Genomic DNA, 18,053 nt, shown 5'->3' on the forward strand with positions numbered 1-18,053 from the left:
TTAGAAGGGAAACAACTCCAACAAAAGGGAGAAGAAAACTTGTGCCTACTGTAAGAAGAATGGTCATGATGAAAATGAGTGTAAGGATAAGCAGATTGATGAATTGGTAAACATAATGAGGAGACACAAAATTGATGTACCAAATGCCTAAGGATAAGGGATCTTCAACCACTTCAAAAGGTAAAGGACAAGCTTTGGTAGCAAGTACAAACAATGCTAAGGAATGGGTTCTTGATTCAAGAGCTACACATCATATGGGTGCTTTAAGGGAGCATTTTTCCTCTTTGAAACCATCAAACATACCTTACATCTATGTGGGCAATGACACTCGAGTGGAAGTTGAAGGGAAAGGGAATGTTAAGTTGGACAATGGCGTCTTCAAGGATGTTCTTCATTTTCCTAACCTTAGCACCAACCTTCTTTCCATCTATCAAATAACTCACTATGGATGTGGCAACAAAGTGGAGTTCCTTCTAGATACAATTGTGGTGAAAAATCTCAAGGATGATTCTATGGTGGCAGTTGGAAAGGCTAATCATGAGACAAGACTTTACTCTTTTTCTCCTTTTGTGCCTAAGTCCACTTCCCTTGCCTTGATGACTCATTCAAATTCACAAAGTAAACTATGGCATGAGAGATTTGGACATCTCAATTATCACTACCTTCAACAAGTCAGCAGCAAGGATATGGTCATTAGTCTACCTCAAGTCAAATATTCAGAGGGTGTATGTCCAAGTTGTGAAGCAGGCAAGCATCCCAAAGAGAAATATGACAAGGGGAAGTCTTGGAAGGCTACTATTGTTCTTGAATTGGTAAGGCTCGCTATGTTCTCACCTTTATTGATGACTTTTCACGCTACATTTGGGTCTTCTTTCTTGCTCATAAGAGTGAAGTATTTGATAAGTTTATCACCTTCAAAGCTCAAGCTAAGAAGCAATCAGGGAAAGCCATCAAGATTCTACGAACAGATAATGGTAGGGAATATGTCAACTCTAGGCTTATAGACTTTTGTACTCGTGAGGGTATTGATCTTCAACATTCAATTGCCTACACGCCACAATAGAACGGTGTTGCTGAAAGGAAGAATAGAACCCTTAAGGAGATGACCACTTGTATGCCTCAACATAAGTCTCTAGATCAAGTGTTTTGGGTAGAAGCCATGTGTTGTGTCAATTACATCCAAAACAGAAGTCCCCATAAGGCCTTAGATGGAATTACACCTTTTGAGGCTTGGTGTCACAAAAAACCAAGTGTAAAGCACTTTAAAGTTTTTGGTTGTCCAACATGAGCAAGGATACCTCCACAAAACATAGAGGCATTAGAGCCTCAAAGCAAACCGTGCATATTTGTTGGATATCCTGACCATCTTAAGGCATACAAACTCATGGATCTAGAGACACATGAAATCTTTTTTGAGAGGAGTGTTCACTTTGAAGAAACTTGTCCAAGTTTAGCTTCTTCAACTCCTCCTTCTTCCTCCTTTGTGGATAGTGGTAATAGTGATGATAGTGACTTGGGAGATGACATTCCTTCAACTTTGACTCGCATGACACCACCTTCGCAGGGTCCACAAACAGTTGAGGACCTTCCTTCTTCCACTAAACCTCATTGGGCACAGCAAACCCTTCATTCAGCAGGTTCATTGGTGGGGAATCCTTCAGCTACTCGGAGGACAAGATTACAACACAAATCATTTCCACATGCTTATATTTCCATTGCTTCATATCCACAGTCATTTAAGGAATCATCAAGGATTCCAGAATGTGACAAGGCCATGGAGGAAGAATATAACTCTTTGATGGAAAACAACACTTGGGACTTAGTTCCCCTTCCTAAGGGAAGAAAGTTGGTTCAGTGTTAATGGATCTATCGAACCAAATTTGCAGCGGATGGAAGTATGGATAAGCATAAGGTCAGACTAGTTACCGAAGGTTTCTCATAGGTTCCAAGTATTGACTATACTGAGACTTTTGCACTAGTTGCCAAGATGAACTCCATTCGCTTGACACCAGCTATTGATGCAGCTCATGGTTGGGTTGTATATCAGATGGATGTAAAGAGTGCATTTTTGAATGGTGATCTTCACGAGGAGATTTATATGGAGCAGCCACAAGGGTTCATACAGGACACTACTATGGTTTGCAGATTGAAGAAGTTTATCTATGGTCTTATGCAAGCTCTTGGGGCTTGGCATGCCAAGAAGGATTCCTTCTTACTCTCAGCAAGATTCACCAGGTGTCATTCTGATTCGAATGTCTACATTCTTCAAAGGGATGACTCACATTTGATACTCGTTCTTTGTGTAGATGCCTTGATCATTACAGGAAGTATTTCATCCATCATTGCCAGTGTCAAGACCTCTTTGCAAGACAAATTTGCTATGACAGACTTGGGTTTACTACATTATTTCCTTGGTATTGAGATCACACAGTCTTCAGCAAGGATCACACTTTCTCAACCCAAGTATGCTCTTGACTTGCTTTCCCGATTTCACATGAGTGACTACAAGCCTGCTCCTACCCCCTTTCTTTCAAGTGTCAAGTTAGAGGCCAAGTGTACCACTCCACTTGTTGATGCTACATTGTACAAACAGTTAGTTGGGAGTCTCATCTACTTGACACATACACGACCTGATATAGCTTTTGCAGTAGGCATGGTTTCTCGCTTCATGCAAGAGCCACATGAGCTTCATTGGAAGGCCACCAAGCACATCTTGCACTACATACAAGATATACATACACATGGGATACACTATGCAGCAAGTACAGAACTTCAGCTAGTTGACTATTCAGACTCAGACTATGCGGGGGACCTTGATTCTCACAAGTCTACTTCAGGTTACATGTTTCACCTTGGTTCTGGCCCCATTTGTTGGCAGAGTAAGAAGCAAAATAAGATTGCTCTTTCTTCAACTAAGGCTGAGTATTGAGGAGCTATCAATGCAGCGACATAGGCTCTTTGGTTACAGCACGTCCTGAAGGAATTTGGATTTAATCTACCTAAACCTACAATCATACACTGTGACAATCAGAGTGCTATTGAGATCTCTAAACATCCAGTTCAGCATCAGCGGACCAAACATATTGAGGTTCATATGCACTACATCAGAGAGCTTATACATGAGCAGATCATTGCATTACAGTATTGTCCTACAGCAGAGCAGGTCGCAAATATCTTCACCAAACCCTTCACTGAGGTCAAGTATATTCATTTGTGAGATCTCTCTGGGGTGCAGGATGTTGCAAAAAGGGGAGTCCCTTGACTTCTCTCTTATTTCTTTTCGGAGGGATCTTTTCCTCATTTGAGGTCTTCTTCTCTCTCATCTTCTTTATCTGTACTTATCTCTCTTTTTGGAAGAGGGTTTTTCCCATGAAGTTTTCTCTCTTTCTCCACGTTATGAGAGATTGCATTGCATCACATTGTATGTAAAGCATTGCTTTCGTACATGGGTACCTAACATGGCCTCGTAGCCAGGACCCATCATGCTTTTGTGAGCTAAAGTGCATTCCCCTAAGCTGCACTTAAGGGGGGGTGTTAGTGTAAATAAGTATTCACTATTTACACTTTACTTAAGTTTACTAAGGTCAATGCATTATTTTATTATTTATTAGTTTGACACTTAGGAGTCTGCATACTGTTATGAGTTGTCATGTTGACAACACAGAAGTGAGCAACTTTAATTCAGCACATGGTGTCTACAATACTGGAGTTTGCATAATAAACTGAGTTGTCATGTAGACAACACAGTTATTTGCACTCTTAATTCAGCACATGGTGTCTACAACATTATTTTTCGTGCTACACCTTTGTAGGCTTATCCTCTCATCATCGCACTTACTCCTATGCTTAATGGAGGATAATCCACTCCTGGTGGACATGTGCTTGGTTGTAAGACTTATCAATGTGTTGACTTCTAGACATTCTAGAAGCATTCCAGAGGCCTTTATATACAGGCACTCCTAGTGTACTTGGACATTAATTGAATACTATATTGTTATTCTGATCATACTTTGCTTGTCTATTCTATGCTTGTGCTTGAGTTCCTTGATATAGGGTGAATTTTGCCCTAAGGCAAATTCTTACAAATATGTCCCAAATACAAAATTTATGTCATTATTGAAGCCTTTGCATAGCAATATTGAGAATCCATAATTGCCATAACTTTGTCAAGGTGCTTTAGACAATCTTCTGAAGCTCTATTGTAAATAAGAATGTCATCAAAGAAAACAAGCAGATATTTTATTAATTGCTTACTCAAAATATGGTTCATACATGACTAAAATGTTGTTGGAGCACTAGTTAAACCAAAAGGTATGACTAAGAATTTATAATGCACATAATGACAATGGAAAGTTGTTTTATGGATATCTTGCTCCAACAAACTAATCTGATCATAACTTCATCTTGTATCTACTTTTGAGAAATAAATAGCAACATTCAATTCATATAATAGCTCGTCAATTCGGGGAATCAAACGCCTATTTGTAAATCTTCTTATTAAAGGCACGATAGTCGATGCATGTACACAAAGTTCTTTCTTTTTCACTAACACCACTAATGATGCAAATGTACTTATGCTTCGTTTCATGTGTCCCACATCCAACAATTCTTAAATGGCTCTCTATCTTATCCTTCAATTTCTTAGGATACCTAGATGGAGTAGTGGTAATAGGTTTGACACTTCTTCAAGTTCTATACAGTATGCTCAAAATCTCTAACAAGAGGTCTTCCTAGAGGTATATCATTGAAAACAATATTGTGTTTGTCCAGTATTTTTAATAAATCATCAAGGTAGAATCTAGATTCAAAACCTATGGCCTTAGTAAATACCAAATATTGGCTGACCGTACAACATCCCCATGTTTGAGAAAGGCTTCCATACTTCTTGAAGATAGAATCCTGAGATCGCCATTGGACATCCCTCTGAGAACTATCTTTTTCCAATCAATCTTGAAGGTAAATTACAATCTTTTGAAACTTTGTGAATATTTATCCAAAGATTCCATCCATTGTATTCTTAAAATAACATCTATATCAACCACAGCAACTACATAAAAATCATCAATTACATTATAATTTCAAGAGTAATACTCAATTGAGGATTTTTGTGTGTATAAGATAAATTAATGTCACCTACTCATAGTTCTGAGACTCTCCCCGAGTCGGGTGAGTATCCTGGGTCGACAAGTTGGGTTAGCTCTGTCAGGTTCAGGTAAGTGAGTCAGGTCAGCCCTGTCGATTTCAATATATGATAGCAAAAGTGTGAAGGCAAGAGTATATCTTCATAAAAAATTAAAGGGTTTTGTCACATGGTCCAGTCTAAGCCGGTTCACGAATGGAGTTACCCTTGCCAAGTTAGGGTCGGGTCTGAGTCTCGAAACTTTGCACCTACTACTCTAACATCAAACCCTCATGTTTTACTATTTGTAAACTACATTTAGCAACCAATGCAACATCTATGAAATTATGAGTCGAGCCACTATCCAATATAACGTTGACTCCTTGAAAAACACCATGTACATAAGAAACATTATAATATGGAGTACCAAACATAGAGGCTATTGTGCCTCCTCCATGGTTCGTATCATGTACCTATTCTTTGTCTGCATCTTTTTGAACGTTACTCTGAACAAATTCTATATTTTCCTCTTCCTTGCCATCTAAGATTACCTCAATATTATGTATTTTCCCTTGCAATTGTGACCTAGTTCCCATGACTCCTTATAGTTTAAAAACAGCTTTCTCCTTCTAAGCTCACTACATTCATCATTGCCTAGCTTATTCCTGGGAAGTGTATTTTTAACAAATGGTTGCTTATCCTTATCCTATATTGGTGGAGGACCCTCATATTGAGGTTTTCCTTTTTGATGTAGGTTCTAACTCTCTAAACCTTTTTATTGCAATTTGTATAGAAAATGGGTTTAATAATTTGACCCATCTCTTTAAAGAATCCGCTAAACCATCAATGAATAAGACTACTCTACGCTGTTCAAAATTTTCAATTACTAACACGGCCAGTCTCTCAAATTCAGCTATGTATTGAACAATTGTTCCCCACTGTTTGATTTGTTTCAATTCTTAAGGTGTAGTTCAAGATCTTTTTTTTATCAAATCTGTCGATAAGTCATGCAGTAAATTCTACATAAGTTTCCACACAATCATGGCCTAAAGTTATTTGCCTGTGATGCCACCATTCATGAACTATGTCATCTAAGTGTAATGCTCCATACTTAATGCTTCATCTTCCAACATAGGATTCAACTGAAAATGTGTCTAATTTCTGAGCTCAAGCCCTGGCAAAACATTTTCCAGATCTGTCAAAATAAGGTAGGGACACCTTTCTTGTCTTCCTTCGCAATTCGCTGTTATGATGTTTGCCCCTGATTTGCCTATGTTTCATTCTGATATCATAGTATTCTCTACATGCCATTTCAAACTGAAATTCTTCCCGGACCCCTGGTCATCCAGGGCCTTATCCTCCGATGCTGGATTACTTCTTACTGAGAAAGGATAGTTCTAAGTTAGTCCTTCTCTCATCTGTTGTTGTTCCCTTTCTTTTCTTTCTTGTTCGCTCTTTCCCGGACACCGTTTGGTGCTCCAGCTGGGTTATTTTTCCTTACTGTTGTAATCCTCCTGTCCCTTGGACCCTTTGTTGGTCTCTAGTTGGACATTAATATCATTATCTTTTCTTATCTATCACTTGACATTATCCAGTCATTCTAAATGTCATCTTGTAATTCACAAAAACAAGGTTCATACTCTTGTTGTCTGCCCCTAGGAGAAAAATTAGGCATAAATGACCTTGTGTAAACTGATTTTGTTTTTTTCTGATTAATTGTTGTTCACTGAATTATCTTCTCTGCTACGTTGATCCCAATTTTATTGGTTCTAATTTAAGTTGAAGGCTAAAAACTGATTCATCATGACACTCGTCATGTTAAGGTTTCCTTGGATTTCCTGTTGTCCCCTGGCTAATATCATCAGCATATCTCTAGTGTTAGTTTCTGGTTGATCTCTAGTGTTATTTTGTTCTTCTATATCAAATTTTGCATTTGATTTATTTCTTCTAAGATAATAAGTGTGGGCTGGCTTTCTACTCATAATAGTTTCAATCCCTCAGGCTGGCAGGATGCACAGCTCTGATACCAATGTAAAATCCCACAATTATTTTGCCAACGATACCAAAATTATGCTATTTATTGGTTTGGCAGATATAACTTTATTTGCCTATAACACAGATTTGTTACGTTTACATAACATAGCACCCAGATAATTCTTGACAGAATATGGAACAAGGAATTATCATGCACCTGATCAATTTATGAAACAATATATCACCCTTTTGACTAAAGAATATGCTCTCTTGCCAGCCTGATAGATGATGTACCTGGATATGATTTTACCATCTCAATACACCACCTCGCTAAACAAAGTTGCAGTTCAGAAGCTTCCAATCTGTATAATATCAACTTCCAATGTAGATCTCTTCTGAATCTGGTTCGAACTTCCTCCTTGCATTCAGTAATTATGATGACAGACTTCCCCCCGATGATATGTACTCGTGTCATTACACCACAATATTACTTCTGCTGCGTTATAGATGAGAATGAGTCACTGAAACATTAAAACTTCCACTGCATCATGGCACCTGGATAGCTCCCAAACAAACAATCTTTGTGGAGCTATGTAGACTTGTTCGGTGCGAACTCATTCAGAAACAAAAAACAAATTTTGGGGAGTGACTATAGATTGCAGCAGAACAAATGAAACAGCAATATATCGATGTATCACCGTCATCTATATCCATGGGTGGTCTCATCCACTTCTGAAATTCAAATAGGACATCTACAGCCTACCACCCCTCTGTCAATCAACGTCGTCACTAACCATTGGAGCAGATTTTCCACTGGCAAAATGACTACCCGGTTCCAATTCCATGTCAGTTTGATAACATTCATAAAATTTCAACCTGCCTTCCTGATTCTCGACAATGCTTATTTAAGGGAAGAAATTTCCATAAATCAACTTCCTTCAAACTAAAACTTAACAAAACCTTATTATTAATTGTTTAATATTAGTTTATGATATATTAAATAATATTAAATAATTAACATTATTTATTAAATATCTCAATTGAGAATTTATTTATGGAACATTACACTTTTCCTCTCCGATTCTAAGTTACATCATGTAGATCTAGTAAAATCCTCTAGATAAATTTGGGAGAGTTTGAAAACACTATTTTGAGAAGCAACAGTTAATGTATAGTTCTCTTTAAAGCTTCATGTCTTCAAGATAAAAATAGATGACAGAATCACTACATCAAGCCATGAACAATCTGAGGTCCGTTCTTTCACAACTAGGAAAGATTAATGCTATAGTTGATGGTGAAGATGCTAGGCTATTTTATTAACAGTTTGCTTTGAAACTTAAGCAATGTAATCTTTTCTCTTAGTAACTTTCCCCTAAAAGTTTAGAAGACATGATTTCAACTCTTGTAGCTGAAGAAAAGATACTAATCAAGAAAATACACCAAATGAATATGAAACTAAGGTAGCCTATATTCAAATAGTAGAAGATATGATAGGGAAAAAGCATGGACAAAATGCTATTATTCGTGGAAAATGGGCCACACATTTTGGAACTCTAGACTTCCAGCAACTGCTGTTCGCAAAAGAAAGCTGAAAGAAACTAATGCAGCCACTATTGACAATCCTCTAGATGTTCACAATAGCAAAGCAAGAGTTTCTTTTAAGCATTTTAAAGGCTGCTAGGAAGCCAATATAGACAACTCAAAATGTACGGTTGCCTACTTCACTCAGGAGTTAGTAGTTATCTTGGGAATCATACCCTTCTGAGGATTACAAGCCAACTTATGGGCTCACTAAGTGTAACTAAAGATGGATTGCTGTTCAATGCCTCAAGAGATCTATGATTTGGAGTTTGGGGAGTTGGTCATCCAGGAACTTGGGAGCTCAACTCAGTAGCTACACCTTTATGAAAGATTGCGGCAGCTTGAGAGAGTTCTACCTAGTGCATAGTCTATTTTCAAAGAAAATGTCTGGAGAGGGAAATTCGTGGTTTAGCATATTTTTAATTTGTTATATTTTATTTTTAGGTAAGTGTTTCTTCAGTGGGTATTGGAATAAAAAAAATATTAAAAGATAAGGCTTACAGTTTTAATAAAGCCACCTTACTGGCAAGTATTTTCTTTATGTTTTCTTGATTTGATTTTAGCTATGTGAGATGCAAAATCTATAGCCATTTGGGCAGTGTCTTCTCCAATCTCTATATAGTGAGATGAACCTCTTCAAAATTGTATCCTGATGATTACTACAATATTAGAATATTGTGTTCAATTGATGTTTCCTAAGTTAGCGAATTGGCACATATACAGAGCAATTTAGAGTAGAAAATGTGCTAGAATCCAATTTCCAGTTGAATCATCCATGGATTTGAATATGGTATGCATTTTTCTGCCCAAAACATTTTGAAGGTTTTCCTATTGAATCCAGTCAAAACTCTAATCAACCTTTGGATGATTCCAAGATGAATCTGGCCACAGTCAACTTGTAAACATGCTTTTTAAGGCATTTCTTTGTTGTTTTCTACTCTAAACAGTTTCAAATCATGAGACATCAATTCCTCCGCTATTTTCCATTGCTTCCACAATTTCCCATCACAACTATAAATTAGACAGCCTGTTGCTCCATACTTCAGCACATAACCCCATAATTTTAAGTTAACTTTTGGTTTTATTTTAGTTTTTAATAAGTAATAGGCCGAAGCCTGAATTAATTATTATTTGTTGATGTTAATTATTATTATATGTTTATTAATATGTGCTAAGCTCAAGTAGACTCAAACCCAACACTTCCCAGATGAGAGGCTCACAAGTTACCATTGTGTTATAGACTTTTGCCTTGAACCTTTGGTTTTTAATTTATTAGAAATTTATTAAATTTAATATCATCTATTATTAATAAATAATCTTGCAACTAGTTTAAATAGAAATTTGTTATTTTAAAAGTATGATATTTTAAAATATATTATTTTATTAATAACTAATAAATTTGTTATTTATTGAGTTCAAGAAAAGCTAGTATTTATTATTTAATTATTATACATGTGAACTGATTTAATTTACATTGTATTAAATGGTATGTTATACAAAAGTGTTTTGAAAAAATACTTTTATTATTAGTAATATTTTATATATAATAAATCTTTTATATATTGCTTACAGTTTAAAAATAATTATTTAATAATTTTGTATATATCATAAATGGTATGTAACAATATACTATTGTTTTTGAAATTAAGAGCAGCCAAAAACGGAGGCTGACCTGGAGAAATAAAATGCTGCAGAACAGCTACAAGTCAGATATAGCACCTTCTAACTTAATTTCAAAAACCCCCACATCAAAGTGTCCCAAAATCTAACGATCATTTAAAACTACGAGCAGTCTGAACCATAATATATACATAATCCGTAATAAATGAGCATCTGGAGAAGCACCGTGAACAGAGCCCACAGGGGCCAGGTGCCAAGATAAACAACATAACAAAAAACTAAAACTAAAACTTAGAGGATAGCTAACTCTCCTATTTTTTATCTTTCCTTTCCGGCTTATCCAGCAGCAGCTGCATATCCAGCCGAGTACCATATACTATTGTTTTATACATTAGTATTTATGATTTTTATTAGTTTTTTTTGTATGAACATACCCAGCCACTTCTTATATAGGAAAATAAGTCAGAAAATAAAGGAGGAAAAAGTGGGAGCAACTCAACCAATTGGCCCAGTACAACTAGGTGAGAAGAATTATTGGATTAAATGTCATGAGGATATGCAATCAAATTACATGTAATTGCATCGAATGCAATTCATCTTCTCCAACTACAAATACACTAAAATCTGAAAAGAAGAAAGCAGACAAAGGTTGAATCAACCGTTGAAATTACTAAGGAAAGCTTTATAATTGCCAATACAATCATGAACCATAGGAAGATCTGGGATCTCCAATGTCTTTGAGATAGCTTCAATTCTGACTGCATTCACATGTGCTGATTTTACAACTTTGTTATTCTCTACAAGAAAATCCCAAAAGTGTTTTTGTATGGACCTGAATGCAGCGAATCTGTTCATTGTATGTGATCCAAATTTTTCAGAATCAAAATCAGCATTGACTCTGTCTGTGTATTATGATGTCATTTCCTCCTCAATGAACAGGTTATCATGTTCAATAAGGACTTGGCTGCCTGTCTGCTCAAGATCGCTCATGATCTCCATTTCCACTGTTTGATAGCCTCCTAAGGTTCCTTGTAACTTTGTTAGAAGTTTTCCAAGTACCTCCTCCTTATGACCCATGAGTCCTTGATATATATAGAACATATCAAAAGATGGAATGACGTCACATGAAAACAAGACATCCAGATCAACACCAACCATTTGATCCCAAATACCCAAAAAAATATTCAAGGTATTGGTTTCTTGTTTACTGGAAGCGATCATGTCATGGAGTATCTCAACACCTCTAATACGCTCAAGAACTTTGACCGCATCTTTGACTGATTGAACTCCTTCCGAGATAACTTCTTCGAACCAAGCCTTGGTTAACTCGGCTCTCTGATTCATCTGAGTTGCCTAAGATGTGATGACTGCAGGCTGCTTCAACCGAAGCTTCTTTTCCCAAAGCTCATGATTTCTTTTCGATAAATTGGCAAGTGCATCTTGGGCATCTTGCAAACACCCCAACCATGATTGTTTGCCAAGTTCAATTTTGGTGAACTTGAAATTTGAGCGGTTAACTCCTCAGTTGGTTTGTCTACCAAAGTCACTGCAATCTCAACATATTTAGTATTTTCAGAATCAACAACGATTCTTGAAATGACCTTGGCTTTCGAGGATTTGGACTTATTCTTCTTGACAGGGAGATTGCCTAGGGGTACTACAACCTTTATTCTTTTCATGGTGATTTTTCCTAACCATGCAAGCAGATTGAAACTTTCATCTACTAAAACTAGGCCAGTGGCTAGAACATACATTGATCCTAATTGTATTTATGTTGTCACGGTGCATGCTTCTGTTTGCATGGCTGAATCATAGGTGTCCTCTAAGATGAACCTATCATAAACATCTCGAACCCTGCACCTGAGGTATCAAGTTGGGAATCTTGACCTTCTGTGAGAGTTGGAAAATCATCAAATAGACAAATACATATCCCAAGTTCTCATACTGCTCTGTTTGAGGATAGGATGATCCGCCAAAGAGATGGGGAGTGTCCACATTTTCACTTCTGAGATGGAGATGGTAGGTATGAAAACAGTGGAGAATGAATCCACATCGTCGTCTACGGCATCCTAATTGTATTTATGTTGTCACCGTGCATGCTTCAATCTACATGGTTGGAATCAGGTGTCCTCTGAGATGACTCTATCATGAACATCTCGAATGTTGCAACCAAAGTATCAAGTTGGGAAACTTGACCTTCTATGAGAGTTGGAAAATCATCAAATACATTCCCAAAGTTCTCACACTATCGTTGTGATGATAGGAGTTGCCAAAGAGATGGGGAGTGCCAACATGTTCACTTCCGAAACAGAAATGGTCGGTGTGAAAACAATTGAGAATGAATCCACATCATTGTCTATGGCATCCATGAAGGGTCTTCCCTAAGTGGACGGATCCTAATTATTTTTTGGTCGTGGGGGAGATATGATCATTATCTTTCCCTCTTCCTCTTCATCTTCTTCATCAAATTATTCCTTTGATTCTTGACCGTGCATGGGTGCTTAAGAGGATTCTAGAGGTGGTTTTGATCATTTTCTGCCTTTGAGCTTGAACTTGAGAGTTTTAGATGGCGCTGAAGAGGATCAACCGTCCTTGCTTGTAATCTCCACTTGAGAGGTCTTTACAACAGGTCCAAAATGATTGCAATCTATTCCGAGTTTCAGATGTTCTCTCCTAAGACCTTTGATTTTCAGCCACTAGTTAATGTTCACCAAAACAGACTGGAATCCATCAAAAATAGAAATGCCTTCTTTCTGTTGCAACTGAATGGGAAAGGACGAAGTTTTTCGAACTAGGCCTTGTGATGCTCTAGATCTAGGATGATGCCATCATCTTCAACCTGAAAGCCCGATGGAATCTCAACTATGTTGAGGTTGATGAATTGTCACAATGTGATTCTACAGTAATCTATTTTCATGATGTCCATCTCCGCATGCAAATCAATCCATACATCTTCCATGCGATGAACATGAATGAATGTTCTATTGATCTTTGAATGCATCCCCCAGTAATCAAAGTCGAACTTAGCTTTGAATTTCTTCAAGGTAATAAGCTGAAGTTCTGCTTCCATAGCTTTTGCAATGGGTTTGGCAGTGCTAATGTCGAATTCTGGCCTATGCTGACTGTGTTGGTATGCTTGCAACTCGATGAGCTGTCAAGCTAACTCCATTAGAATAATCCTATCAATAGGATATCTTGGTAAGGCATACAGTTCTCCTTGAAAATAGCCAACTATCAAATAGGTGAAAGTCGAAAATTTCAAGAAAATGCAACCAGCCTAATTTACCCTCTCTCAGGCTTCATTTGATACTCTTTTGATTAGCAACTCTGTCAAATTGATACCTGAAATGTCCCAAGAATGCATCTTGGACCCTCCTATAGTGATACTTTCTCTGTGTCAATGTAATCTAGTCATAATAGTCCTTGATGGGAGCTAGAGTCCGATCTCCCTTGGTGGAAAGTCCTGAAAAAGCTCCCATGGTCATAGCAATGTAGACCAAGTACGAATTCATGTAGGACGGTGTTGGAGTTCCCCCATGAACCAATTGTTCACATAGTGTTGTGCTTATAAGCTCTCCCCAATATATGGGCTCCTTGTTATCAAAGATCTAAAGGATAAACTTATACATCCAAGGTTCAAAATCACTAGATTCCTTGAGAGCACAAACTTTGCTAAGGAGAAATATTAAATTCTTAACTTCTGCTTTGAAGTCCAATATGTGTATTGTTTTCAGCCGTCTAGAAAAATTGGATCTTTTATTATCTATGTTTTTGTGTGCTTTTGATAATCCAATTTGTTCTAATTCCACAGTTGCAAAGACATCTCTTTAGACAAATCTATGCATTCTAAATTATAAGGAATCTGAGGATTTGTTCAATAACATCCGGATCCTAATTGATAATGACCTTGCCATCCGCATTCTTGACTGCTTTTGTCTTTGGGCTGAAACATCAAGCACATCCCAAGATGAACTCAGGTTCTAGGGCCGCCATGGGAAAAGTAGACACCAGATGAATATTACTTTTTTTGATGCCTCTCATCTCCCTATTGACAGGAGCTTTGATTATTTGTAAGAAATCGGCCATGTCTATGTGCCCAATCTCTATAGCTAATACTTGATCAAGAGGAGATGAGACAAGAGATGCAGTTGTGTGAACCAGCCCCTTGTCATTCTGGTATTTTATCTTTCCTTTGGATTTTGATGGCACAAACATGTCTTGTGCTGCAACATGGAAATTCCAAGGAGTAAATACATTATTTGGAGGGATTGGCTCCATGAAGACGTTAGTCTTTGATTGGCAAAGGCAAATCTATAAGGAACAAGTTGTTTGGAGTATTGATTAGATACACACGGAACACATGTGATGGCTCGAACGATCAAGAAAGCACATGTATTTGGACAAAAAGGGCCAAAATGGGACTTAGAAGGATGGATTGCGTATGTGCAAAAGATGGGCTTTTGTCTGTATGGCCAAGAATGCAAGCTAGATGCATGGGAATGTGTGCAAAATGACGACATTGGTATTTAAAAGAGTGATCTTTTACCAAAATCGGATTCTTTAGAGGTAATTACATGTGGTAAAATGAATCATTTTTACTTGAGGTAAACATGTAATTGGGTTCAGAGGATGTAATTGCATGTGACAAAAAATAGATTGACATGAAAACATGAAAGGTGGAAGGATGTAGACGCACTGGCATTCTTGGATAGGAATTCTCAACCTTCTTCCAAGAAAGAAACCAAAACAAAAAATCAAACCAAACAAGAAAAACTAAGTACAAAGCAACATACATCTCACTATTGACTCGGACATAAAAATCTCCAAGATTTTCGTGTACGTACAATTTCGTTTTTGGAGTTTGGAGGATTTTCAAGCATTTGAAATGAGAAGATTTCATCTTATTTAAAAAATATTCAAAAGATGTGGCATGCCTTTGAACAAATGGACAAAAACAAGCCAAATAATGCAATATAATAGCAAAGCAAACAAGAATTATAAGCAAAGTTGAAATCTTCTACTTGGAGCTCAATGAGCCAAGAATGGAGGAAAGAGAAGTTGAAATGAACAAGTCTTCTTCAAAATGGGTGACCAATTCAAAGTTGCATATAGTAATCGCCATGGTCATATACTTGGGCATTTTCGCATGTAAAAGGCAAAATGCAAGTTGTCGAACTCTTGAAATGCAAAACGTTTTGATGAAATACATCTCTTTGGACATTGTTGGGAAAGAATGTGCCCTTCAAATGCACAAGAATGAATTTTTATTGATGTTCTTGGTGAAAAACGTGATCCTCACATTTCAAATCTTGCACTCAAACTCCAAAACACCTCCTCCAAATGCAAACGGATGGACTGGAAATGCAGATTTATGGGCGTTTTTGGTTTAAATGTGCCCTTGGGATGTTGTATGAAATGTTTTGGAAGAAATAGTAAAAAACATGAGCCCCAAATGCATTTACATGCATATATGGTTATTTTCCCTTTGATATGCAAACAATTTTTGTGGGAAAGCAAAATCAGGGCTAAAAATGCAATAACATATTTAAAATAACCAAGCATATGGGCTGGAAGTGCAAATCACACTCTAAAAGGGTCATTGCATGCAACGTTATGAAAATAAATGCATGTGCTCGGTGCAAATCGCACTCCAAGCCACATTGCATATTTAAAATATGTAATAGATGTCATGCCTTGGGCGTTTTTGGCTTTGGAGTGCAAAAATGGGGTCTCGGGATGTCAGTACAAGTGTTTGTAGTGCAAATTCGCACTCTCCCAAGCCTATTACATAGTAAGTGTTGGCTGGAAAAGGCCTTTTAGATGCAAATCGTGGTCTTGAAGGCCCATTACATATCTAAAAATATAAATTTTTATTTGCCCAAGTCCACTCGGCTTCCTAGAGAAAATCACACTGTCCAAATGCTATTACATGTTACATCTTTTGCATTTAGAGGGGAGTTTTCATGTAAATGGGACTTTTGGAAGTCCATTACATATTTAAAATATGCTTTAGCATATCAAACACATGTATTTCAAACCAAAATCGAACTCTACAAGAGCAATTGCATGTAAACATGTAAAAACACATGTTATTGAGTTTGCAAAACTTAAGTTGCCAATTTAGCACATGTCTAATTGATTTTTGAGTTGATATTACTTAAAGGGATCAAATAACATATGTACAATATATAGTTTATATATCATGTGCAAATATTAGTCAAAAAGTAATATTTAACTTGGAAGTTTTTAAAATAAAACATATAGTAAAACTCAAAATTAAATTAGACCTATATGGTGATAAAGTCACTTAAGTGAAAAATTTAAAAGAAACTCAACATGAAAATATAACATAAAGTGCACTAAAGTCAAGTGATAAAGTAACTTAAAAACATAACATAAAGTCATTTTATGTTACATTTTTCAAAAAGTGAATGTCAACATTAAAATATTTACATTGACATTTTAAATATGTGATTGCACCTGAAAAGTCCACTTTTTGGGCACTAAAATGATCATATCTTTTGAGTACCAAGTCCGATTAAGCCCTAACATATACCAAATCGAAGGGAAAATGGAATGCAAGAGATTGGAGGACACAAAAAGACTAAAAGCAACTGAACACACTCAAAAACACAAGAAAGTACAATGAAGGCCTCAAAAATCAAGCATAGGCTTAATAAAATGAAAAACAAAAAGGACTTGACAAAAGCCTTCAGTATAAGGATTCATTATGCAAATTGGGGTCGACTAGTTGATCAATGTTGGCCAATTAAATAATGAATTATTTCAGAGAAATATGAAACTAAGTTAAAAAAGTTTCTTATTGTTACCTACATTTTATGGTGACAAAATGTAGGACAAGCTATTGCCCCGACTCTGTGCAATCATCTGCGAATGGTAGCATTGTCTATAGTTGCTCCTCCCCAAGGTAGGGTTGGCACGCTCAATGTGTTTTGTGTGTGATTTTTGCAGCATCACTTAGCTTTGTTTCATGTATTTGTGTTATTTTTGTCTCTCATGACTTGCTCTCCCCTATGGGTGTTGCTTTGTTATGTGCCTTATCAACAATACCGTTCGTTGTTGACACGTCGATTGGGTTCTCTGCTCATCTTGGGTGCTTGGTGTCATGCCTATGTGGGGTAGTTTTCTGTCCTACGTGCTCTTTGTCTCTATAGTTTGTCCATGTGCAACCTACATTTTCGAGCTCGCCTTCTTCTCCAACTCGGCTCAGCCCTATCTATGTTTTGATCACCCTCATCTAGCAGAGCTCCCTCCACTACTCGTCTTTGTCTGAGCCCTCAACTCATTTTCTCGAGCTCAGAGCAGCTCCCTGACCAGAGCTCTGGACTTGTGCTTTTGTGTGAGTTTTGCATGTTTGGCTTGTAAAGGTGTGATTCTTACTGGATTGTGGTGTTGATCTATCTAGCTTGACCTCATGACCTTTGCGGGCCTTTTCCATCTTGGTTGTCTATGTTTCTGGTCTGCTCTATTTTCCTTAACCGATTATTTGGTTTCTCTTGCTTCTCTCGGGGTGTACCTTGCTACTTGGTCTAGCCTGTTGGAGGTATTCTCTCCTTGTACTAGGTTTTCTTTGTAACGGGGAATTTCAATGATGGAATCTCGACCAACTCCTGTCACGGCTTCTACTCCTCACATATCAGCGATTAGTGGAGCAAGTTACCAAGGTAGAAATTGAGAACCTCTTGCTCCAAGACACAGTGAACTCTCTCTCAAAGTTGCTTACCAAATTCAAATAGAT

The 18,053-nt window shown here is 37.1% G+C and overlaps 1 protein-coding gene across 3 annotated transcripts in view; it reads right to left on the minus strand.

Annotated features, from left to right (window-relative positions):
- The window catches only part of LOC149567066 (binding protein), a 278,549-nt gene that overhangs the window by 127,023 nt on the left and 133,473 nt on the right, over positions 1-18,053 (minus strand). The window lies entirely within an intron of this gene.

The sequence above is a fragment of the Cupressus sempervirens genome, chromosome 3 (genome assembly GCF_028749045.1).
Source record: "Cupressus sempervirens isolate cs-2001-9-10 chromosome 3, ASM2874904v1, whole genome shotgun sequence".
NCBI classification, from domain to species: domain Eukaryota; kingdom Viridiplantae; phylum Streptophyta; class Pinopsida; order Cupressales; family Cupressaceae; genus Cupressus; species Cupressus sempervirens.